At 37.8% G+C, this 27094-nt stretch overlaps 2 long non-coding RNA genes across 2 annotated transcripts; both read right to left on the bottom strand.

Annotated features, from left to right (window-relative positions):
• Positions 1-994: 994 nt before the first annotated feature.
• On the bottom strand, positions 995-5361 carry LOC122221397. The gene is made up of 3 exons (XR_006203187.1): positions 5310-5361; positions 2340-2384; positions 995-1058 (listed from the first exon to the last, which is right to left on the bottom strand). It is a non-coding gene; the product is annotated as an uncharacterized LOC122221397 (long non-coding RNA).
• Positions 5362-19140: 13779 nt separating this feature from the next.
• On the bottom strand, positions 19141-26461 carry LOC122221396. The gene is made up of 3 exons (XR_006203186.1): positions 26213-26461; positions 23973-24068; positions 19141-19185 (listed from the first exon to the last, which is right to left on the bottom strand). It is a non-coding gene; the product is annotated as an uncharacterized LOC122221396 (long non-coding RNA).
• Between the last annotated feature and the right edge of the window lie 633 nt (positions 26462-27094).

Raw genomic sequence — 27094 nt, 5'->3', positions numbered from 1 at the left:
CATAATATGAGGTTTAAATGACACAGAATGTACAAGTAAAAGCTATCCTCAATGACCAGGAAGAGAGTCTAGTCCATTTTTCTTCTAGATACTGGTTGTATTTTTTTTTTAATTTTTCAATGTTTATTTTTGAGAGACAGATAGAGAGAGAGAGAGAGAGAGAGAGAGAGAGAGAGAGACAGAACCTGAAGCGGGCTCCAGACTCTGAGCCGTCAGCACAGAGTCTGACGTGGGGCTCAAACCCACGAACCATGAGATCATGACCTGAGCTGAAGTCCGACGCTCAACCAACTGAGCCAACCAGGCGTCCCTATTGGTTGTATTTTAAGTAGTATATAGTTTTTCCTCATTCTTGTAATCTGCTTTTGTCCATGTGATAAAGATCTAGCTATTACATGAAGAAGAAAATGAAGATGAAGACTAAAAAGAAAGAGGTGAAGGAGCAAAGAAAGGAAAGGAAAGGGTATAGAATATAGTTGGTATGGGGTTGTGGGAATGAAGAGCAGTTAAAAAAAAATCCAGCAACCAAACTTTGCACTAATTTGTGCTTGATCTTGACTAAATCAGTAGATGTCTCTGAACCTCAGTGTTTCAGCTGTGGAACGATTTGGCTGGATTATGAGTGGTGTCTACCATTCCTTCCAACTCAAACATGTTATGACAATAAGCGACTAGAAAACAGTTATAATTTGAACACCCAAATGGGAATGTGAAAAACCTTAAAGGCCCCAGTTGTGATCTTTTTAAGATCAAGAAAAGTTTCGGTGGATTTGGCGGGAGAGATGGGGTGGGGGGCGGGTAATTGGCTTCTTGCTTGTTTTTAATCTGTTATTAACATTCTTTTTTTCTCTCACCCTGTCAGCTCAAGGGGGCACATTTTACCCTTAGCACCCCTCCTAAGTTCTGAATTCACAGTATGCCAGAAGATCATCAAAGTTGTCTTATTCCTTTCTCTAAGTACCCAGAAACAATTATTCAAATGTTTGCCACTTACATGGAACACTGAAAGCAGCTCTGGAAGAGTTGAGGGAGTTAGTATAAAGCTTCTGTCAGTGATGCTAGATGGAGGGGTGATAAGATTCATTGAAATGTAGATCGCAAGGAGAGAAGGTTTACAAAGCACTTACAGAGTCTAAGATGAAAAGAATTATATTAGTGCCAACGAGTATTATTCCATAAAAATTCCCTTTGTGACTGATGAGAAGGAGCTCAAATCTTCAAATAAAACATTTAATTCACACCTGACAGCAATTTTCAGAGTTTGGAACAAGCAATGTTAGTAATTCCATTCTTAGCCCAGGGAAAAACCGTGCAGCAGAATAGAGTGGCAATAAAATAAATGTCTATGGTTCTTGAAAAAGAAAAACTCTGAAGAGAAAGGCCTTCTGGCAAAAAAAAGTAAACCCCATGTGCTGGTCTGAATTCCTCTAACTTTCAATTAGTGGGTTAAGGAGATTCCAACGTTTGTGTTATTTCTGCACTAGTCTAACTCACACATTAGTACATGCACACAGTTGAGCCTCAGCATTTGTGGATTCAGCATGTGTGTTGTTGATCATTTACAAGCAACTTCTGAAGGACTTTGACTGGTAGTTGTCATTTTGCAGAAACCCCAGCATAAATAAAGCTGGGTAGGATGGCTGCTGAATGAATCAATTAATGAGCATCCTCAGTAACTACTTCTCAATGTGACCTCACTATTCTCTACTCTCCTGTTGCTTTGCATTAATTTCCATGAAGCAATATGCACAATAGCCCCCTAAATGGGGGAAAACTAGAAGCAAATGATGGATTCATAAATCTGGTCTTTCATGGACCTACATGTTGGGACTGAGGATGGACAATCACACCCTTTCTGCTACCATGTGTAACCAATTGAAAAACAGAAGGTATAAACAGATGAAGTATCAAAATATGTTTGGTTACCAGAAAACTGAATTAGAGAATGCAGTTTAGCCTATTGCCACATGTAGGCTTCCTACCATTTTCCTCCTACAATTAAACACACCTATCCAGTCATAGCAGAGCACTAGACAAAAATAGGTCTTTGCTCCCAGCAATTTATAGCAGTAAAAGAAGAGAAACATGCATGTTTTCTGCCTTACAGGGTGGTTTTGCTGTTCCTGTGAAATAGAATAGCCTATTCTCTTTGAAATATTAAGAAGTTCTTTTCTAGTTTGTGCTTTCCTCCTCATCCCCTCACTCAGTCTTATCCAAGAGAAGAGGAAGATTTGGGTTAATGAGATTGGGAACAATTCATGGGATATATGTAGCAGAACCTTTCTTGTTAGCTTTTGGAGCATTCTGCCCTCTTCAGTTTGTGTGGAAGGGTTACTCACCAAGCAGGGTTTCTTCACCTTATGGCAGAAGATTCACTCAGGATACTGTGAAAGGAGAAGGAGCCTCAGATGAAAGTTTATAAAAGCTTTACTCAATGTCACCAAGCTAATATGCCCTCCGTCCTCAAGAAGGAATAAATAAAAGGTAGAAAGTAGGGCTAGAAGTATTACTCATAGCAGCATGTGGACACTTTTTATCTGAATTTAAGTGTTCTACACTCCCATTTTGTTTCTGGAAGAACTCATTGAGTAATTTCCAATAATGATAGCAGTAACTGCAGTAAAAATAACATTCTGCTAAGCTAGGCATGTTGTAGTAACAAGCAACACTAAAACCTCAGTGATATAAAACATCAAAACAATTAATTCTTAATCACTCTTTAGGACTATTGCAAAATGGCTAAGGACTAAAAACCAAGGGCAAATAACAGATAAGAAGAAGATAGGTATGGAAGAGGCAGATAGTCAAAATAGTTTTAAAATATGTGATTTCGTTCAAAAAATTGCTGGAATATACAATTCATTATGGGTCTCCTGAGTTTCTCCTATCTTACAAGGAAATTTACTGACAGCTTTTATTCTGGACCATCTTTTAAAATATACTTATGTAGAAAACAGCCTTGGAAAAGTGGTAACTTCCCCCTCTGATGCAACAGGAAGATTTTCTTACTATGTCGTATAATAAAGATAAAGTCTCCCTCCAGGGAAAATGGAATATTTGCTTGCAGTTCATTATGAAAGAATTGTATTTCCAAATTTGGAGATGCTTGGCTATTGACATAAACCCACTGCAGTACCCAGCTAAATTATTCTTCATGTGGGACTTGAAGAGCACAGGGAATCAATGCGATCATGAAGCACAGGCATCTTGCTGTGCTGTGGGTAATATGTCATATTACTCTGACCCAAAGAGCCTTATGTCTTCTGTCAAGATGCATGAAATGGTAGCATGCTAACTTGTTAGCTTGAAAATTAGATAAAATAATAGACCCTTCTCAGTTCTTGACAGAAATTAGACAGTTAGATGGATAATTTCAGCAGAGAGCTGGAAACTATTATAAATGAATGGAAATCTTAGAACTGTAAATAATAGTAACTGAAACTGAGAACTCAATAAACAGTTTATAGCAAATTAGACAAAACTACAGAGAGGATTAGTAAACTAGAAGACACATAAAAAGAAAATAGCCAGATTGAAACTTGACAGAAAAAGATGAAAAATGCAAAAACAACTGAAAATTTCTGTGTATCCATTCATAATTCTATTACCCTCCACATCCTAAAACTATTTTTGAATTCAATATGTATCATAATCAAGTATGTCTTTATATATTTGCTTCAAGTGTGTATATATGTACGGTATGTTTGTATATATACTAAACAACAGAGCACCTTTGTACTTTTGAAAACTTTATCTTTGTGATATTACAATGTGCTTGATTTTTTTGCTTAATATTTGAATCTATATAATATTCTTCTTACTAAATCATTTCATTTACTCCCCCTCTTATTTCATACAACACAGAAAAATTTTGTTTAACATAATCAATGTGTCTTTTGCACCAGAATTTTATATTGTTTTGTATATTTAGTGATTCTACAAGCTTTCCAAGCAGTCCGTATTTTTTCCCCAATTTCATTCATAAACAAAAACTTAGGCAAGAAAATAAAAATTGAAAACTAAGGAATGCATTTAAAAAAAGTAAAGCACTATGAAAGAAATTTAGATCCATTATCAGTACACCACAAGACCTGGAGAAAGATGTGATATTAAAGAATTCATAAAGTTCTTTTTGAAATGTATCAATTAGAAAATTCATAAATTCCCTAAGGAAGATGAAAAAGGATCAGCATGATTGAAAAGTAATGGAAGAACAAATAATACAAAATTATCTCAGATTTCTCATGTTACAAGGTAAGAGTGTCTATTGCAGATCATAAAATGAGGCTGAGAAATGTTCAGTGACCAGGCTGAACCATAACCAAACGGGATTTTCTCTGAATGAGTTGCATCAGGCATTACAGAATGAGTGGGGTAGAATTTTAGTCCATTTCAATCTTGGAAATACACCAATTTATTCACTAGAATTTCTTACTAAGATAAACACTGACATGGTTACCAGAGGGAAGGGTACGGGGGAGGGTTTAATAGGTGGTGGGATTTAAGGAGTGCACTTGTGATGCGCATTGGGTGATGGAACTGTTGAAACCAATATAACACTATGTTAACTAACTGGTATTAAAATAAGAACTTAAAAAGCCAAAAAAAAAAAAAAAAAAAAGATAAACATTGACATATTTCTTCCAAGCCAAGGAAACTAAAGAAATAACGTCTAGAATATATGGAGTTTGAAAAATACCACTGACTGAAAAAGGGAAAAGATAATTCTAGCATATGGAAAATTCATTTTATTATAACCATTGAAATGAGGAAAGACTTGCTCCAGTAAAAATATTCAAAAGAAAGGTTTAATGTCATTCCTGGAACAGGTTTTCTGTAATGAAAAGTGGTGAAGGTTAAGACAATATTTAATAGGTCACACTTTGTAATAGATACGTAAAAAGAAGGGTTTTGAACCATTTAATTGTATTCAACTTAAGCCTATCCCCAGAAAATACAACCTGACCTCCAGCAAGACGGCTCTTGGCAGCTGAGACAAACCCTAATGGAGCTGACACCTTGAGGCTATCTGATGACTGCACTCCCTCAAGCTGGGCAGCCAGTCCTTCTCTGAAAAAGAGAGAGAGAAAGGGGGACGGGGAGAGACAGAGAGAGAGAGAGAGAGAGAGAGAGAGAGAGAGAGAAATTTGGAATGCTAGACAAAACTGCAAGCCTATTTTTTAAGACAGGAATATGTAGATATTTTCCTCTCGGGCCAGTCTTGTAATGGCAAGATTCCTCCAATTTAAGTAGCACTCTGTGCTGGATATTTTTTTCTTTGCCCCTCTAAATCCACTCTCTACCCTTACCTGTGCCCTTCACCTGAACTTTATTGATTGTATCAATAAGCTTGCATGCCCTTTGGTTTGCTGTTGAGTTCAGCCAATGAGAATCACCTGCAAAAGATCAAAGAGAAATAGGAAAGGAAGGTCAGGATGTTTATTCCCCTGCCTCAATACTGTCAGGCTTTAAATTAGCAATATTCCCTCACTAGAAGTCACTGCCTCTGCTACACAGCCCTCCTTTACAGCCACTGTTCTCTCCCTGAGTGTCAGTGATGGCTCCCTCCACTAGACCCTTCAAGGTTACAAATGTGATGGTTGGTTATTGCTACAAGAGGGGTGGGTACATCACCATCCTGTATACATTACCATTGCCTGTACCTATGCAAAAAATCTCTGTACTAAGCTGTCTTCAATTACTCCTTCTCTTCCTATTAAGACCTTGGCTAACTCTATTTAGAAGTCTCTTTACTAATACTCTTCAATAAAGAAATAAGGAAATCCACTACAATAAACTGGGGGCAGGGAGTGGAAAAAAGAGGAAAAATTATTAGAGTACAATTAATAAGGCTGACTCTAGTGAGCAGAAACAAGTTTCTTCATTTTGCCAGGAAGCCCCTCTCAATTTGTGCCTCTGTCAACACCCCATTTTGATGCCTTGGAGCATTTGAGCATATAATAGTTGAGCTGCCCAGAAACCACTTGGCCAGAAAGCCTTCCAAAAAGGCCAGGTCTCTTTGTTCATGAACCTGAAGAATTAGTAAACACAGTTTATGGCCAATAAAACCCCACACACAGTTTGGGCAAATAATAAGGTGAAAGCAGTTTCTTATTAAAGTTATGATTAGGTTTATCACATCTAATCATAACGGTCTCACTAGGAAGAAAAGTAAGCAAGTCTTCATTATGCACTGCTACCTGCCAAAGCCAGAATTCTCTTAGGGAGAAAAAAGCCCAAGGAAGCAATAGCATGCTTTTGGAATATACACTGTTACCCAAAGAATTTGGCCCAGAATGGAATGCACCTGATAAGCAATCACTTGACCAGTTAGTTGAGTTGGTTTTACCGTGAAGCTAATGAAGCTTAAGCTTTAGCTTCACTCACACAAACCCCTTTCAAGGCTCTGGGAGGAGCCCCAACAATATGTTCATATGGTCAGTGTGTGTTTGTAAAATTTGCCAAATAATAATTTAATCACAACTGGTTAAGATTTATCTTTTTCCACTCTGCTTTTCTCATCATTGAACTTCCAACTGTGTTGGGTAATTTTTGAGTGGCTATAGGCATTTTTACAACTTGGCTAAACAGCAGCTCAGTTAGGGATATTTTCAGTTTTGATTTATGTGATACATGTATGTGGTTCTCAGTCACTTCTGCATATAGTTAAGTTATTGCAAGTTTTCCTTTTGTAGGAATGACCTACAGGAATATTCCCTCTATCCACTTGTGTCAACTCATCCTGCACCAGACACAAAGGTGCTGGGCCAAAGTATTACCATGATATGAACCAGTAGCATGAAAGAATTAGAAGAGAAACAAGGTTGAAAGATCTGGATCCAGAAGATATTATGTGCAATAAGGTGTAGAATTTTTTATCAGACAGGTAAAATTATACATAGATTCAGTTCCTATAAATACATAATTAAAACATAAGTTCCCTCCTATCAGGAATGTACTCAATAATATACAAGATATAGTTACCAACACCATACATGTCTTTTCTTTTTTGATGAGAATCACGCAAAAGAAGGATCAAAGAGAATTCCTATGGCGAAAGAGTACAAATTTGTAGTCATCTTACAAACAGAAAAGCGCATCTGTATTTTTATTATTATCAAAAATATAAAAAAGTGTCAATCAACCTCTCTAGAGGAAAGATTGGATTATCTTTCTATTCTCTCAATAGAAAATGATATCACAAAATACTATTATGTGAAGAAGCTGTCAAAATAGGATGCAGGAAAGAAACTATAAAAGACAAGTGACAGGCTGCTAAATAATGTAAAAATCATTATTTTTCTGTTTTTTTATGCTTGTGATATTTCCCACCTTTTTAAAAATATGTGTTTGGTTGTGATTTCTTTTTCCAGATAAATATGCACTTTTATATCTAATGTTATATTTGTGAGTTTTTATGCTTTTTCTTAAAGAGGCCCCTGCTCAAATTGTAGAGGCTTCAAGGTCCATGAAAGTGGGATTGCCCTGCCAGTTGGCCTCAAATGCAGTAATGTACATTCCAGGTTCAAGTGCTGTCTAACTCCATAAACACAGAGCAGGCACTACATGAATGGGACATAGGGGGATGTCTCTATATTGGAAAGAACACCTGTCATGGGTAACATGATGACTTCCATCTGCCCAGAAATGTAACTTAATCAGTTGCCTCAAGAAGGTCATCGAGTGTATGCTGTCATCCAGCAAGGAGTTATGAAGCTGGACTTCAGAAAAACTGGTCCTTTGTTCTCTTTGTCTATAGTATCTTCTAGCCAGAAAAAAGTCACATGATTTCCCTGTGCCTTAGCTTCTTCATCCTGAAAGAAGTGTGGTGTGTGTGTGTGTGTGTGTGTGTGTTTTAGAAAGAGAGCATGTGCAGGAGATGGGCAGAGAGAAAGAGAGAATCCCAAGCAGGCTCCACGCTCAGCACAGAACCTGACACAGGGCTCGATCCTACAACCCTAGGATCATGACCTGAGGCAAAATCAAGAGTTGGATGCTCAGCCAACTGAGCCACCCAGCCTACCGGGCATTGAGTTTTTGATTGTCCCACTTGCGTCTCACTTCCTACACCTGGTGTTCTCTCCCCTCCCCACTTGGCTAGGATATATCCCTTCTTTATTCATTCTCTAAAACAACATTTAGACAAAAATATTTTATGCAGAAGGTTTTTACTAAATAGTTTGGCAAAGGAGGAAAAATAAAGCACAGTGCTCAACCCAACATTATTTTGAATAAACATCAGACACCACACTGTGTCTCAAAAGTCATCAAACATGACTTCCCCAGGAAATATTTTACCTAAGGCCAATATATGGCTAAAAGCTGAGCTTTCTCCTTGTTTACTCCTTCAGTCTAGCTCTTCTCATTTTCTCTTCAAGTTTCCTAAATACTTCCTTAAATCTATGGACAATTGCAATATTCTTTTTCACTTTCTTGTATAAGCCAATTTTAATCATTTTTATCTAAATGAATCCCAAGTAGGAAAACTCCTTATGTGGGGTTTGGCTCTATTTCATAAGGAAACACTCTATTCAGGTATTAAAAAAAAAAAAAGGTAAATTCTCTCCCAAAGAATTCATTCTAGTTTCTTCCCTGGCCAACAAACTTAAAATACATGCAGATTTTTTTAAAGTCAATAAATTCTTCCAATTTTCAAGTAATAGAAAACTTTTGAAAATTAAATGGAAAACTTTTTAATTATTAAAATTTAATTTTTTAAAGTTTTTATTTAAATTTCAGTTAGTTAATATGTAAGGTAATATTAGTTTCAAGTGTACAATATAGTGAATCAACACTTATATACAATACTCAATGTTCATCACAGCAAATGCACTCCTTAACCCCCATCACCTATTTACTCATACCTTCACCCACTAGTTAAGTAGGCTCCATGATCAATGTGGGACTTGAACTCATGACCCCGAGATCAAGAGTCACATGCTGTACTGACTGAGTCACACCAGGCGCCCAATACTAAGAAATTATAAAGCATACATATATAGAACTATGCCAGTGTTTATTACATTATTTCCAGTGGAAATGTTATTATTGCCACCTCCAGAGTTAAATCATTTTGAATTTCCTTTTTCCTGCCATTAAATCAAGTCCTGTTATAGAAATATACAAAATAGATGGTAACACAAAAATATCACAGAAGAGAGATGAATGGTTATGGCTCTTCAGACCACTTTATAGGTCACTGTTAAGAAAACCCAGCTGTTTTACCATCCCAGGAAGGGCTGCATTCATTCTTCCAATGAAGACAAAAAGTCCGACCTCACATATATCAATTGGCATCCCAGGTCTCCAATTCCTATATGCAAAACAGGTCCAAAAGAAATTATATCCTCTTCAAACATAGAACTTTCTTTTAGATAAAAGACTTATAGAATTACAAAGGACCTTAGAGATCATTTATTCTAAGCCCCATTTTAAAGATAAGGAAAACAGACCCAAAAATCCTAACTGGCAGATGGAAGATCATACCCATATTCAAGGCCAAGATGGGCACAGAAAATCACTGCAGTTTAGGCAAAATTGGGAAATTGCTAGAAGGATACTGGGTGTCTTATATAAAGGTCAGAAGATAGGAAGTGGAGCTGAACCTCAAGGACAACTGGTATTGCCATCAGTTGTCTCATCTCTGTTTCCTTGTGCATTTTTATTCCATTCCCAGAAACCAACTTAAACCACAGCAGGGAGCATGACTGCCAACAACTCCCCAGCCTTCTATCCCAAGCAGTCAGGATGTTTGAACTTTGAAAGTCCCAGGGAAGAAGATAATTGGCCCAATTTGAGTGGGTATTCCTTCCTGGAGGACTTGCTTATGGTCAGGCAGATGGGACCACACCAAGACAAAAATTTCATGACTGAAAGAATGTAGTACTGCTTCTAGCAAAAAGGAGAAGTGCTTGGCAGATTAAAAATTCAAAATAATTTAATATCCACTAAAAATATTTTCAATTAGGGAAGCCATAAGTGTATCACTAGGGACAGCAGGGTATAAGTGGTTCTGGTCTCTGTTTCCAAATTTAATAACTCTGGACCTTGTGCCAGTGCCTTAATCCACTAAGCACCCTTGATCTCAGTAATTAATTCATAAAATTGGGAATAAATATTTAAAATTTCTGAAGGCAGAAGACTAGAGAGAGGGCACGTGGCAGCCATGAGCGTATGCCTTGCAAACCTCCTACATGGAGAGTGTTCTTGACCAAGGGCCTCAGCTGCTGTGCTTTGAAATTCATTGCCTGGTTTGTGCCAAGGCTACTCTCAGACAATGACTGAGTATGGGGGTAGTGTGAGGTGGGGGGAGTTGCACAAGGCAGACCCAGATTCCTGGAAGACGTAGTATTCTGCTGGCATCCAACTTTGGCTCAGTATCCCCAATACCTTTGCTGCTTCATTCTGAGACTGCATAGCTGTCTACAATGTGTTGACCCAAACTTCTCTCCTTCACTTGCGATCAGACCTCCATTATGGTCTGCTGAGTCTCCCAGTTTTTTTACTCCCTCTCCATTTCCTTTCACACAAACATTTCCCCAGATAAAAATCCATGCATGTTTAGTTCTGTCTTTGAACCTGCATCTCAGAGGACCAGGACTAATACAAGATAGTATCAAGTTTCCTTCATGATCTATGAGATGAATATGTGTTTTTCACCCAGGACATAGTTCCTGTGAATAATTAAATCAACTGGGAGATTTTTTTTTTCCTTGTAAGTACTGATTACAGTTACTCCTCCTCCACTGACTAAATCAAAGTCTCCCAGCTTATTCCTAGAAATCTGTATTTCATAAAAAGGCTCTTGTGATCAGTGTGATAATCATAAGAATTCTTCAATATTCCTTTCATCCCTCCCTCCATCTTGAGGGTACTCAACAGAATTGAACTCCCTGACTTTCTCACTGTTGGGAGAAGGAACATATGACTAGTATTAGCCAATGAATTTTGAAAGGAAATGACATGTTATTTCTAGGTTAGAGTATTTACCAGCATGAGACCCTTCAGATCAGTAGTATTCCAAGTGTGGGCTGCACACTGGTCCATAAACTATTTTTAGTCCATGAAAAGATAAGTACAAAGATGAAAATACAGATGAAAATAATAGTACTTTAGCACTGCTGCAACATTCAAACACGTGATCAATGATTTATCTTTACCATATTTTATAAAAGTAGTGGTCCACCACAGATAGTTTAAAAAGTACTGCTTAGAACTTTCATTTTCCTCTGCACTATGAATTACAACGTTCAATATAATGATCATTCTACTAACTTGAATCCAAGAGGAACAAATGAGTGAAACTCCCATCCCATCCCTACCTTCAGCTCTCAGTGAACCCACAATGGAAATGTTAACGTAAATGGGAAATAAGCTTTTGTTTAGTTAATCCAGTAAGATTTTGGAGTTGTGTTATTAGAGCAAAATTTAGCTCATCCCAACCAATACAACCTCATTACTTAGGACCACATGCAAAAGATGAAAATAGAAAATCTAGTTGATATAGTTACAGATCAAAGAAACCCAAGATCTAATGAAAGGAACTGAGAAACATGGAATTTAGAATTGGAATTGGTCAATGAAGAAACTTCTTCTTTGGATAGACATGCAATATTTCCCTTAACATTTCCAGTAAGGGAAGTTAGTCTTCACTGGGCATTCCTTGTTCCAACTGGGGGTAAATTGTTGATATATATTGAGTGTCAAACACCATGCTAAGCACTTTATATAGATTACCATATTTAAATCTAAAACAAACTCATGAGGCAGGTTCTATAATGAGTGAAATTTTAGTAATAAAGGAAATGTGCATTTGAAGATGTAAGTAACTTGTCTAAAGTCACAAAGCTAGTAAATATAGTCAGATTCAGTATCAGGTATGCTGACACTGCAATGCAGTAATATGCTATTGACCCTTACCGGCCTATCCAGAGCTAAAATGTGCCTCTTTGTCTTTTCCATTCTACTGGACTTCGTTCTTGTAAATGGTGAAGGAGATTAAATCCAATCCCTTTCACTGTGATGGGCAATCAAACATATTCAATAAGTGAAAGGGAGCAGTTAAGAAATCTAACAAATATTGGGTGCTTAGTGTATGCATTATAACATATAATCCTCATAGCATAACCTTATTTTAGACATAAGGAAAATAAAGATCAGGGCTCTCGGATGGCTCAGTCAAGTGTCTGACTCTTGATTTCTGTTCTGGTCATGTTCTCATGATTCATGAGTCTGAGCCCTGCATCTGGCTCTGTGCTGACAGCATGGAGCCTGCTAGGGATTCTCTCTCTTTCCCTTTCTCTGCCTCTCTCTCTCTCAAAATAAATAAATAAATACTTTAAAAAAAATAAAATTAAGACCAAGATATTTACATAATACTTCCATGACTAAAATCATAAGTGGTAGCATTGAGATTCAACCACATGGTTTTTTTCACTTCACTATAGAGTCTATTGATTAATGGGCACAATAATTATTGTCCTTTAAGAGTTGATCTTTCCCAATAATCCATTCATTCATTCATTCTTTTCACTTATAATAAAACTCAGTGTTTACTTTGGCCAATAATGTCCTATATTTTCTGCCCCCCTGCCTTGTTAATGCCATTCTGAATTCACCTTAATCTACACTTCTCTTTATTCACTTAAATTCAGTCATTGTTGATATTCTAGTTATTGCTGTATGACAAACCACCCCAAATCTTAGTGGTATAAAACAAAATTCATGTAATATGCTCACAAAGTCTAGTCAGAAAAATGGAAGGAATGTTAATATCATTGTAAGAAGTGCAATGGATACACTGTGGTGGCCATCACAGTAGCCTTCTTGGTATTCCTCCACTCTGCCAGGCAAACTTCTGCCTTAGGGCTTTTGTTGTTTCCTCCACCTGGAACACAATTCACCCAGATATCTGTAAGGCCAACTACCTTGTGTCCTTCAAGACTTTGCTCAAATCTTACCTTATTCAAGGATACTTACCCTAACTAGTGACAAAGACTGTCTTTAGCCAAATTTAATCAGGTCCTCTGAGCTCTTGTCTCAACTAGCAAGAATTTTGCTAAGTAAGCTTATTTCATCATTCGTATCTGATCATCCTTAATATCTGATCAAGTTTCTCATTCTCCAATGTTGACGAATAAGCCCTTGGCCTGCCTTTAACAAGAATCCTGTCAGGCCAATCTAGCAAGAACCCCTATCCTTTATGCACCCTCTTAGTAATTTTCCATCCACTGATTTTCTCACTCTGCTTGTTGGCTATAAATTCCCAACTGTCTCTGCTATATTTGGAGTTGAGCCCAATCTTTCTCTCCTATCAAAATACCCCTATTACAATAGTTTTGAATAAAGTCTTCTTTACCATTTTAACAAGGGTCAGAATAATTTTTTTCTTTAACACCAGTCTACTTTACAGTGCAGCTTGAACACACATTAAACAAGATTTGCATTTCTTTTTTTTTTAATTTTTTTTTTTTTTTGAGAGGGAGAGAGAGAATGAGCACATATTCAGGGGAGAGGGGAGAGAATCTTAAGCAGACTCCCCACTCAGCACAGAGCCTAACACAGGGGCTTGATCCCACAACCCTGGAATCATGACCTGAGTCAAAATCAAGAGTCAGAGGCTCAACTGAGTGAGGCACCCAGGTGTTTCCATAATTTGTATTTCTATGAATGGAAATTATTTGCACTATTTTCAGTTTTCTACACTTTATATTGTTGTCAAATAGCCAAGTCAAACACAAAGGCAGAGAGGGAAGGCCCAGTTGGAACAACCACTAAATTTCAGAAATCATTCACATTTTTTCCTTACCCCAACTATAACTAATAGTTAAACCCAAGATGCTAGTTTAGACCACCAAACCTAAAAGAACTATTTGTGTATCTTCTAACCTTTAGATTCAAGTCTGAATTTCTGCAGGCTGACAAAAGTCTACCACTGATTTCCTAAAAGAAAAGGGTTGTCAATCTCCAATTTAGTTTCTCTGCATAATTGTTTAAGTACCATTTTAGGTAGGCCTACTTGTCTTCTGACACTGAGAATGCCTAAGGAACCCTTGAAGATATCCCAACACTTGTACACCTTTGCTGGGACTTGACATTGCCTCTGTGTGTCCTGTGATTTCCCTGTGGAGGAGAAAAGATGTTAATCACAGTTTAAAAATATATCTAATTTGTGTAGGAAGGAAGGAAGGAAGGAAGGAAGGAAGGAAGGAAGGAAGGAAAAGGTAACTGAGTCAGACACATGAAAGCCACACAGCACCCTGCAGAAGTAGCTGTTTACCAAACAATCCCATTTGTACCCTGATTTACCTCCTCCTAATGATGATGATAAAACATTAACAACAAGAAAGAAACACTTCTATCTAAAACCACACCCAGTAGGTTCACAGTAGGTTCTACCGTGCACATGGCCTTTCCTTTAATTCAATAATTTGATAAGCTACTTTGGGTATACCCAAAGTATACCCAAATTTGGTAGATTATTAAATCATACTTTCTAAGGAGACTGTAAAATAAAAAGATAGTTAAGCTGTTTAACATAAAAAATGAACAAGAATTTAAACCTGTTTGAGAAAGGAAGGTAGGTGAGGAAGGAGTAGGAGAGAAAGAGCTGAGAAACTGATTAGAGTCTAACAAATGTCAGCCAGTAGGAAATCCCTAATGGAAGCCATGGTAATTTTAAACTATTTGCATTGTTGGGATATGTATGTTTTACTGCCCCTTGCATTCGTAGACCTTCAGGCTGGTGATACCTCAGGGGCATGGGGTCATTGGGATCTCAGCTCATACAGGGTGACATCATGCCAAAAGGGAACATCACAGCACATTTCATTGAGGCAATCACCCACTGAACTCACACAATAGAATCAGGAACTTCAAACCAGTCTTGATTTAGAAGAAAACACTGGAGCACACACAAATGGAATTTAAGCCAATTCCATTTCAGTCTCAAAGAACAGGGTGACCCTAGGTGACATCGAGCAATAATGATAATAGCAAGATTTGAGTGTACAAAGAAACTTGGAATCAGCAAATAAGATTACTGGATTTCTCCAGTGGCAAATTATGCATTGTTAAGAGCATAGCATTCTGGGTCATCTGATTCTGTCTTTTCATCACCTTTGAGCTATTTTTCAACTCTGTAAATTGTAGGAAATTAAAATGCAATGAAAACGACTCTTGACTATGAACATGTAAATGAATTGTCTGGTGAAAGGACACACTTCCCTCCTCCAAGCCAGTTTTGTGTCGATTTGCAAATTAATTTCATTGTTTTTGATCTATAAATCTCTGGGGTTTTTTAAACATATCTTTTGAACCAGATATGCTATCTGCCTGATCCCATCATTAATAATGAGTTGAAATCTTTAACACATGTTCATTTTATACCTGTGTGAAAATTATGATTTTTTAATCCTTTTTTAAATTATCTTTTTAGCAAAGACACTTATTATAAACCAGATGCTACATGAAATATTTTACATGTACTACATCCATATCATCTTCCCAACTCACTGGAATTGGGTACTATTATTATCACCACTGTATAGGTCAGTAGTCAACAAACAACAGCCCTGTGGGCCAAATCTGGCCTGCCAATTTCAGCCTGCAGCCTGTGTTTGGCAATAAGATTTTATTGTAACACAGCATGCCCATTAGTTTATATATTGTCTATGACTGTTTCTACCCTACAACAGCACAGCTAAATACTTGCACCAGAGACTATATGGCCCACCAGTCCTATAATATTTATTATCTATCCCTTTACATACAACGTTTGCTGAACCCTGTAATAGATGAGAAAATAGGCTTTGAAAGGTTATAAAAATTATCCAAATTCACATGCTGGTGAGTGGCATAGCCCAGACCCTTAAGTCTCCTTCCCTGTATTATTTCTCAGGTGTCAATGCTCCTGAGCTTTTACTTGTCCCAAAAAAAGATCAACTCCCATATGGCATAATTTTAGTGTTTTTATAGTCAGTCTCTTTCTGCCTCCATTCATATACCCGTGCTTGGAATTTCTTTAGGAAAGGACCATTCTTTCATGTTGCAATGATAAGGTAAAAATGAAAAATATCTGACAGAAGAAATATAAAAAGTTTGGTTTGTGTGAAGGTGATAATGATGGAGAACAGACCCCATTCTCTGAGTAGAAAAAGAGGCCAAGCCATTTATTTGCACCTGGAGAGAAAACGGAGTGATCGTTCAAAGGGAGGTTGGCACAACACAAAACTGAGGTCGCCTAAGGGCAGTCAGGTACCTAACTCAATTCACCTACATGGTTTGCTCTCCCTCACCGCCTCCAATCTGGTTTGCATTTTATTGTCAAAAGTAGGGGTAAAATGTTATTGCAGCAGTAACCTCTTATTAGCTGGCATTAGCCCCTCAGGGCAATTGTTCTATCTAAAGCTATTCTATGAAGTGGTATTTAAAAAGTTTCCTTTTGGAATCTTGTCATCTCTCCCTCCTTCACCATCTCCAGCTCTTTACTCCCATATGACCCCAATTAGTGTGTGTGTGTGTGTGTGTGTGTGTGTGTGCGCGCGCGTGTGCATATGGGCACATGAATGTGTATGTGCAGGGGGCCCACATGGTTTCCCTTCAAAGAAACAAGCGCACAGAGCTGTAAAATAAATGAGATCTGCCCAGCACTCATGTATTCATTATAATTTTTCAAAACCCACAAGAAGTGATAGGGCCAAGGTGTCAATGGAAAGGCTAATCAGAATTTAGAAGGGCAATGAAAACCATATAAATGGGATTCCACTTGAAATTCTATGAACTGCTAAGGATGAAGTATTCAGGCAATTAATTCACTAGTAACTGAGCACAATCTGGAACAAGAGGGACATCGTGTTTATATTGTATTTCCATCCCTTCAAAAAAAAAAAAGGAGAAAACGCTTTCCAAAAGAATACTGCTGTCTTACTTTAACCATCTCTTGACAAGGGTTTGACACAAGCAAATATCTTCGAGTAAACCAAATGATATAAATTTTAGCCACAAAAGGAAAGCCAAGAAGAGGTCTGCACATTAACCAGGAAGAAAAGTCATCACTGTCCACACCAACACGCTCTGAGATAGATACAATTGATTCTTGTCGTTCTTGATACGTATGTTCTATAAAGTCACTGCAAACACTGAATTAGTGAATATTAAATCATTGCTCAAAGGGGAAATCCAGGGATAGAATCTTGAGAGCATTTTTTATATAACCTGTTTTAGGTGTGGTTCTGTTTAAAGACACCCTTCTAAACATATATATTGTTGATTCATTAACATTGAACTGATGGCTAACAGCACTATAACTCATGCTTGAATAAGACTTATCTAACACACATGTTTTTTCCATAAGGCACCTTACAGCCCTCTTGCAGCTAGAAAAACTAGACAGAACTTCAGCAGTGCACTTGAGGGCCATTTTAAACAGAGAAATCACCCACAAACAAAAATTTGAAAAAGGTGACACTAAATAAACCATGAAAAGGACACTGGCTACAGTATGAGAGCTGAAACAAGAAGACAGAACATCACCTTGTTCCACCTCAGTTGTGAATATGTGTCAGGTGACTCAAATTTTCACCACCCTGCCCATGCTCATGTCTGTGAATGACTACAAAAATACACTTGAGTTTTGATTTGGGAATTACGAATGGCTTTTAGCAAGTAGATATTTGCAAATACAGAATCTGAGAATAATGAGGATTGGCTGTATCTATTTTCCCCAGAAGCTGCATAAGCAGCAAATAACACTGTGAGGATAACACAAACAGCATTGCCAGAATATGTAATATAAACATTTTTAATTATAGAGACCTCATGCACAAGTATCACAAGAATTCACAAATACTGTGAATTCTTTAAGGAGAATGTCAAGTTGAACAGTTGGTATGAATGATTTATGAAGGGGGAAAATGTTGACTGCTTTATTATCTGGCAGGGATTGTGTGAAACAGTGGCCATTCTTGACATCCAGGAAGCTGGCAATAGTAATTGATTTCCCAGTTCTCCAAAGCTAAGCACCTAAAATCCAATCTCAAGCAACCCTAAGGGCTTCTCGAAGTGTTCTTCCAAAAATCCTTAAAACTCCAGCACATTAACCTTGAGAATATTAAAAGTCTCTGGGTAAGACCCTGTTGTACAATAAGCCTGTTAAGGAAATGGTTGAGTCAAAAAAATATTAATGGTTGAGAGAAGTCAACAAAAAATCAGTATTAGCTATTTTGCATTTCATAGAAAAAAACTGTTTCAGTAAAGAAAAAAAAAAACTATGCATCTTTGACATATAGCACATCCTTCCAATTTACCAGATTCTAACCTTTTTTTTTTTGAGCTATGTTGTAATCCCTCTGAGTTGTAAATAACTGATACACATGTAAATTCTGTCCAGTGTGGTAGAGATTTAATTGATTCTCCTTATCCCCAGGGTAAAATATAATTTTTGCCTACAATGGAAATTCATTTCAGCATTCCTTTGCTAGCCAGATAAGTTTGCAGACTTTTCCTTTGAACCAGCTATAGTTTCTGCCTGGTTCCCTCTGTCTTTCTTTCTACCCTCTTAGGTACAGTACCAGGAAGCCTGAGAATTAAACTAATAAAGGACAAAATAGTAGGAGAAAAGGCACACAATTTTTGTTAATGTTTATAGGCACTGAAGTTCACAGAAAAGAAGTAAAATGCAAAGAAGAGTTGGACTCTGGGGTTACGTACCATTTTAACAAAGAAAAGAAGGTTGTGCTTCAAGAGCTGATAAATCACTGGGAAGTTACTGGGGGAAAAATGGAAAATAAAGTCTTATTTTAGTAAGATCTGCTGTACAAACTCATTGTGGTGTAGGCTCTGTCTCCAGTGATAAGAGTGCTCTTATCTTCTGGGGTGGGAGAAGGGTGGGGGACCTGTAGGTAGAAGGGGGCAGATACCTTCATGAAGGGAAGCTTATGCCCTGCTTTAGGCAGACAAGGGGAAGGCAGAGAACTTCCTGCATCTGTTGCCTCTCAGTTGCCTTTAACTCAAAATAATCCTTGTGCCAAAGTGGCATATTTAGGGTTGGTGTATTCTGATCCCCTTCACCGCATATATGAGTAAAATAAAATCATTAATGCGTGTTCACCTTTTAATATCTGTATAATTGTTATTATTTTCCCTTTTTCTAAAGAACTGCTCCCAGGGCCTTAATTCCTTTGTGCCCTGTGGGAGAAATACAGGAAGATGAAAATCAGATGTTTGTGAAGTCTTATGTATCATTGTCCAGACACTACTTAAGAGTAGGTACAGTATCAGCTCTACTTACAGAGCACATTTCTATAATTTGTATGGAGGAGGGTGAGGAGAAAGGCCACTTTGGAAAGTGTTTCTGGTTGGGATTAATAAAAGGACTATATTAATCAATCAGAGTGGCAAAGGACTGTAGACAACTTCCTCAAAGATTTTTCAAATCTTAGGTCGCACTCAAGCTTAGGATAGAACTTTAAGCAATTTTCCAAGACAGCTCTTAGAGAATAACTAAAAAATTAGGTTGCTGAGTAACCCAAGGCTCCTCTAGATTATTTACATTGTCCAGAGCCTCAGATATCATCTAAAGGTAGTTACTGACCACCACATAACTTTCTGTTAAGAGACAATTCTAGTATAGCTTTCTTTTGAAAGTGTGTGTGTGTGTGTGTGTGTGTGTGTGTGTGTGTGTGTGTGTGTGTGTGTGGAGAGAAAGAGAGAGAGAGAGAGAGAAAGAAGAGAGAAGAGAGACCCTTCATTATCTAAGCAACATGTTAGAGGAATGATGGGTGGAAACTGTTCTACTTCTCATTAACAAGTCTCTATAACAATTACCAGAAATGCAGAACTTCATGGCTGGCTAGGACTCCAGGAAATCTGAGACACATTCTCAGGCCCAGGCTAATCAGAGCTACTGCATTCCTTCCACTCTCCATACTTGGAGACATCTAATCACTATCTGGAAGCTCAGCCCCATTGCTTCTCGGCCTTTTGGCTAAGATCAAGTGTGGAAGCTCAGCCCAACTTTTATAGTATCAGTCATGAAGCATTCTGACCTGAAGAATGAGGTTCTTAAACACCCCAGTTCACTATGCCTGCATTCAGACTCAAACCAACTGCTTCTTAGCCAACGCAGAAGCAATGTCTCATTTCCAATAACAGCAATACTTTAGCTTTATTCCCAAACCTCACTCCCTTGCAAATATTCCTCTTGTCTGTGGTAGGCATTTGTTCATTAGGGCCATATAGTACCTAATTTCCTCCTTCCTATTTGCACTCTGATCTCCTTTATAGGGAAATTCTTCTTTATGAGTATTTATGAATATTTTTGGTAAGGATAACAGCTCAGTTCCTTACATCACAACCCAAAGGGGCTGCATTATTTTCTCTTTGTCCTGGCATCATCAGTGAGATGGGTACATGACTTAGTTTCAGTCATTCAGATGTGTCATGTGCATGTGCTTTTGAGAATAATCAATTCTATCAAGTAAATAAGCATGTATCTAATAAAAATAGGCAAAACATTTAAGGTGCTTCAGTATAGGTAAATAGCTAGTGAGCAAAAAGTTTGTTGGATGTAGGCAGATCCTATAGAGTATGACGAGCATAAGAAGCTAGCAAGTAGAGCATGCGTGTGTCCAACATAGAGAACAATGAAAGGACCAACTATATTGGTGCTATATTCTACAGCACATGGGTACTAAGCACACATACGCTTAAATACACTATATTGGAGCACTTAATATATATGATGCTTTAATTCATCACCAACTGGTGATACCCATTCCGGCACCATGTGTTTTCTGCCAAAACACAAATAAAATCCGTGGCTGCTCTTCAGACTATTTGGCACTGTCCAGCTATGGCTAGTTGCACTTGTCCCTGTATCTGTCCAACAGAGCAAGTGTGTGTCTTTGGCCCAGGGCATCATCTGTCTGTGGGCCATTTGCTCAAACCCCAGTTTTGGTTCTGCAAACACACTTTTGGTGGAGAAGACTCATGGGGCATAGACAGGAAGGGCATACAAACATTGCATATCCTAAGAGTTAGATTCTGTGACCCTCTCGTTCCATGTGCTCCTATGCTATGTGAGTTAACTTACCTCAGCTCTTTCCCCTTGCTTCTCACCATGTGTTTAAATTCAGTTGAATAAATCATGTCATTTGAGCATCTTAATTTGGTTCATGAGGTTTTCTGTCCTGTGGCCTCTGGGATAGCCTGCCAGGTAGTACATTTGGAGACTATCACTGCCTGGTAATTCTCCTCTGTCCTGGGACTCTGAGTCAATAGTGAGTGATGCAAGGGTGTGTCGTGGCAGCCTGAGGACCAGGCTGTGTTAGCACAGGAATCTTGGCCATGGTGCACCCGCCCCACACCTCCTAGAGTCCTCCTGATTCCAATATTTTTGGTTTCTTTAATTGTAAAATAAGGCATACATAAGAAAAGTATATAAAGGATGTGTAAAATTTGGCAGATAATTATAATACAAACAACCGTGAAACCTCACCAACAGGTAGGAAAATTAAAGCCAGATGTAGGAGTTAAATTTGCCCAAGACTCTCCTGTAAGTTGGTCTCTGAGGAAAAAAAATTGGTTTCATGCAATGTTCCCTGGAAATGGGCTGCGGGCTGGTGTTTAAGGCAATTGATCTTGGTCAACTGTAAGGCTTGGATCACAGTCTCTTTGAATATCCCAAGAGAGGGAGAATGCTGATTTGGCAAGTCCTGTCACTTACTTGCCATGTCATTGAGCTATAACTACCAGGCCAGCCCCTGGTTTGTAGGCATGGTGCTACATCATACACAGGGACTAAGCTGGTGGGGTAGAGCCAAGGCTAAGGTTCTATCACTGCAGTAAAAAGCTCCAAAGGCCACGGGTTGCAATCCCTGACTCAGAGTCTTATATCTGGCTCTGCTGGTTATCTGTGTGCTGCCCAGGGACATGCACATGTGCCACTGATACTCACTGCATGAGTTTCCCCAGTGAACTTGACTCTAGCAGGTAGATGTCATGTGTTATGCCTGGTGACTTGTCCTCATTTGCATGATGCAAACATTACCAGTGCCTACTCTCCCCTCCCATGTGCCCTTCCCCAATCATAATCCCCTTCCTCTCTCCTAGAGAGGTCTCTTGTGACCTGTCTATTGTGACTCTTATTTTCTATCACCTGAAGATTCATTACTAAATAACTCAGTTTAGTTCTGTCTCTTTGTCTATTTTGAAACATTGTATAGTATATGAGATTTGTCCACGTTGCTGTGCATAGATGTATTTTATTCTGTAAAGTTATTTATAGGTCTGTTCTATCATAAATAAACATCTCCAAGTGGAATTGCTGGGTGATTGGGTATGTGTGTGCCCAGTTTTGCAGAGATAATGGGAATGAGTTTTCCATAGTGCTTGCACCAATTTGTGTTCCTGCAGTGGATGAAAGTCCTGTTCTACATTCTCACCTCTACTTAGTATTATCTGATTTATTAATGTTTGCCAATCTGGTGAATATGTAAGGATGCCTCAATGTGGTTTTATTTTGCATTCTGCTTATTTCTAATGAGGCTGAGAGCCTTTTCAGTACTTATCAGCCATTTTAATTTCTTCTCTTTTGTAAATGCCTGTTCAAGATCTATGTACAAATTTCTATCGACTCAATATGTCTTTTTCCTATTTCATATTTGTAGGAGCTCTCAGTATATTTTGAGTCTAGGTGTTTGGTAGCTAAATATGAAAAATAACATCTCCCACTCTTGTAGCTGGTCTTTTGACTCTTTTTTTTTAAGTGTTTTTTGATGGATAGAGTTCTTAATTTTAATGTAGTAGAAAAAGTGATCTTTTCCTTTATGGATAATATTTTTTGTGTCTTGTAAGAAAATTCTTCCCAACCCTGACTTCATGAAGATACTTTCCTGCACTATCTTCTAAAATGCTTTACAATTTTATCTTTCACATTTAGGTCTTTAAGCCACTGGGAATTGATTTTTTGTAAATACTTCTACTTTTTTTCCCCCAAGCCAAGCCTCCAACCTCTAATCAATTTTGCAAGTCTCTGATCACCCTATAATAAATCCTCTTTTTGCCTTAGATAGCCAGCATAAGTTTCTGCTGCTTTCAATCAAGAGCTCTAGCTGGTAAAATGGACTACTGCCTTGGCTCCCATCCCTAGAATCCTGCCTTTTAACCCCAGCCCAGTTATGTGCCCTGTGACTACATGCAGACTGGTTTTTGTCTGTGGTTTGGACTGTGCCCAAAGATTGCCATACTCCATGATCTTGTGCCTTACCCAGCAGACTTCATATTTCAGAACCTGCAGTTGGATTGGTTCCACCAGCTCCTGTCCCACTGCCCAGTTTCACTGTAAGTTAAAAACCATGCTCCACTGATTCTCAAGATATGACATGAAATTGTACACTAGCCTGTAGACGCTCAGCTGGAAGAGCGAGAGGCCCATAGAAAGAGGGTTATAGAGATAACATTCATAAGTCATCGCCAATTGACGTCATCTGCTAAGCCAGGCAGGGGAAAGCAGGCTTAATTCCCAGTTGGGGATTTCAGATCTTATTGCTATTCTTTGTTTCTCCTATCAGGAGACCATGCAGGAAGATTCACACTTTACTTTTATCCAAGTGGTTTATTGATTTGTGGATTCAGTGAAATGTGCATCAATTGAACTAACCATTCCCTTTAAGTAAGGGGGGAATTTCACACTGTGCTGAAATTAACAGGCACAACAGTACTGCCTCTTAGAGTTCAACCACAGCACAATAGATGCACACAGTGTGAGGGCAATCTGAAGATTAAATAGCTCTACTTCATCCCTAGCAATCAAAAGCCAGTGTGCTCTTATTCTACTTTCTTTGCTTTCTCTTCCCTCCCACCAGACATACACACTTCAAAGAGATTATGTACACTGTTTAATAGAAAATAGATTTCTTTCCTTCCCATCCTTCCACTTTCTTTTTATATCTCTAGGTTTTATTTTTCCTCACCTGTTCTTAAGTGTGTAGCAAACTTTGGATCCTTTTGTTCCTAGATGACTGCTTAACTTCACAACTTCTCTGATCAAGTCACAATGGAAATAATGTCTAAGACCAGACAAGGTGACAAATATACCACATTTAATCAATGATTTTTCCTTATAAAATATATAAGCACATGGATATGACTCCACTGACCCACTGTTTTTTTTTTCCTCTTGATAATGAGTAGCTATATCCCCTTTCAACCACTGTACCTGTGACTCTGGTGACTAATAATTATAATAATTGACAATTTTATAACTTTTACAGGTTTCACAGTCCTTTGATACACTCATTTCATTTTATCTCAAAACTACTAATAAGATAGGTAAGACTTACAGCATCATCTTTAGATTCTTGAGAAGGAAACTGAGGCTCAGAAGGAATTAGTGAATGATATGATGTACAGCCAAGATCTAATCTTGACTATTATGCCTCCTTGGCCAGTGCTCTTTCCCAGATTATTGTCCCATATTAAACAGTTCTCTATGTGACTATAATAATATCTATTTTATGGAAAACTGACCAAGGATCAAACCTGGCCATTTTCATGTCTTTTAAAACCATCTGATTCCATACTTGGCATAAGTGTGCTACTATAAGAACTATAGAGGCACAAACTGTAGGATAATGCTATTAATAAATATTACTATGTCTTAGGATTCTGGGAATACCTAATATATGGAATAGAATCTGATTTAATGTTTCTAAGCCTTTTTTTTCTTTAGCAATTCACATTAAAAACTTATTCATTATTGAGATTAAAAAGCCAAACATATTCCAATAAAATGTATTTAAACAAGAAGGTAAAATTCCAGACTTCCATCTTTATTAGCATACAAAAAGCCTGTTTATGAGTAAACAGGCTTTTTACAAACATATTTAGGTCTTTATAACTGTACAGAAGAGGCAGGAGATGGTTGGTTTCAGGGCACAAATCTGATAACACAATCTGTCCCATTTATTTATTTATTTATTTATTTATTTATTTATTTATTTATTTATTTATTTATTTTGAATACTTAGCTATTAATTTCAAGGCTGGGTGAAGTTCTACTGCATTAGAAATAAGGGATTTGTTTAAATAGGATTATAAGAGATGAAAGAAGAGTGTTCAAGAAAAAAACTATTGTACATGTATATTTTTTTTAAATCTTCTATGCTGATTACTCCAACTCTTCCAAAAGAACAAAGGGAATTTCTTTTTTTCATGTTGTCATTTATTTAATGTCATGCTTGTTAATTCAATCTCCATTATTCATATAGTTACTACCATGTGTTTGTTGCATTAAACCACAGGCTATAGAAATATGGGTAATCACTGTAACCTTAGGGGTGAGATTACACAGGTTGACAAGAAGTCCCACAGAAAGAGAACCAATCACTGCCTTGATAATCAAAACAAGCTTGCCAGAGGAGATACTATTTAATCTTGGAAGAGCAAACAGGAGCATCCCTTATAGTAAACCCAATTCTTCAGCTGTTGTGTGACATTAAAGCCTTCTTATGGAGTTTAGTGGGACATGAAATAGGCGTGAGAATTGGAAACCTATGGATTTCAAGATTTCCATCCTGGCATCCCACACTCCTATGGCTCCATAAACTAGTTCCAATATTTCAAACAACCTAGAAGAAATCAAATGGTTCTTCTCCACTCTTGTTTGTTGTTTATTGACTGCTCTGCCTCCGAATTTTCTTTATCAGTCTGAGCGAGCATCCTTCAGAAGATAGCCCTTATAAGTCATGTATCCCCAACATAATTTATAGGAAATAACTTCAACTTCTTTATTTTACTTCAAAGTCTACTCTTCCTCTCCCATGTCACTTAAACTACTTTTGACTGGTGGGCTTATCTCCCCATCTTTCTGTAGAGGAGTTAGGAATGGCCTTGGGAGAACTTTAGCCTTCATAATTTTAATCACCCTTTTCCCTTCCATGTACACAAATTACTCCAAAAGAGAAGAAATTCCAAATTTAAGAAACATTTTTTTTCTATACAAAAACAACACAAAGAAATCACCTGGTCTCCTCCTCTAACCAAAATGCTGACTATCGCAGGTGTTTTTCTCTATATACCTAGCAAATCCACCCTCTTTCTTTGCTAAAAGAACCCTGCTTTTGTTCAAATAGTGGGCAGCCAAGTGCTCAGAAAGGTTGTACCCCTTCGCCTCCCCAGGGACTGAAATCTGATCAGTTTAAGACTGCCATACCAGTGTGGACTCAGATGTATATATAAGATCCTTTTCTGTCCAGTGACATCTGAGGGCAAGTCAGGAGCTTCTAGAAAATATTTCAATTTGTGATTTTAAAAAAGAGAGAGCAAAAGACATCTGATAAGAACTGTCTTTTTCTTTCTTCCTGCCTGTGGATGTCTTTGAAAGCTTTGGGACCCCTTTAGGCTCCTTTGGACAAGGATGTGATGCTACTTTGTGATCATGAGTAGATAAGCATAAAGGCAAGACCACTATGCTGGCTGTGGTAGGGTGATCAGTAAGATAGAATCTGGGTCCTATGTGACATCACTGTTTCATCGTACAACTATGGAACTGCCCTGTCTCTGAGCTTCTTACTCGATATACAAAATGTCCTCTTGGTTTAATTATCTTCTATAGAGAAATATTGGAGCCAGCATCGTCCTCTTGCCCTTTTAACCTGACAATGTACCTGGTTCCCCTACCTTAAACTTTGGTTTTACCCAAAAAATTTAGCTCCAATCCTGCCCCCATTCTCCCCACCCTGTCTGGATTTCTTTCCAATCTAATACAACCAAGAAAACATGCAGCTCAATCTGATATACCCAAACCTGACTTTGAGTCATTTGGCCCATCTTGGTCATTTGTGAAAACACAAGAGAATGAAGAAGTACTTCACTATATACGCCTTTGATAGCAAATAAATTGAAATCAGTTCTAACATGATAACTTTCTTTGGGGCAGACAAAAGTGGTTTAAAAGATAAAATATATAAGTAATTTTTAAAAATTCCTGGTGCTGGGACACCGGGGTGGCTAAATTGGTTAAGCATCAGACTTCGGTGCAGGTCACGATCTTGGGGTTCATAAGTTTGAGCCCCATGTCAGGCTCTGTGCTGAC

This window comes from Panthera leo, chromosome B3 (assembly GCF_018350215.1).
Source record: "Panthera leo isolate Ple1 chromosome B3, P.leo_Ple1_pat1.1, whole genome shotgun sequence".
Lineage (NCBI taxonomy): Eukaryota > Metazoa > Chordata > Mammalia > Carnivora > Felidae > Panthera > Panthera leo.
This window is presented reverse-complemented; position numbering and strand designations above follow the sequence as displayed.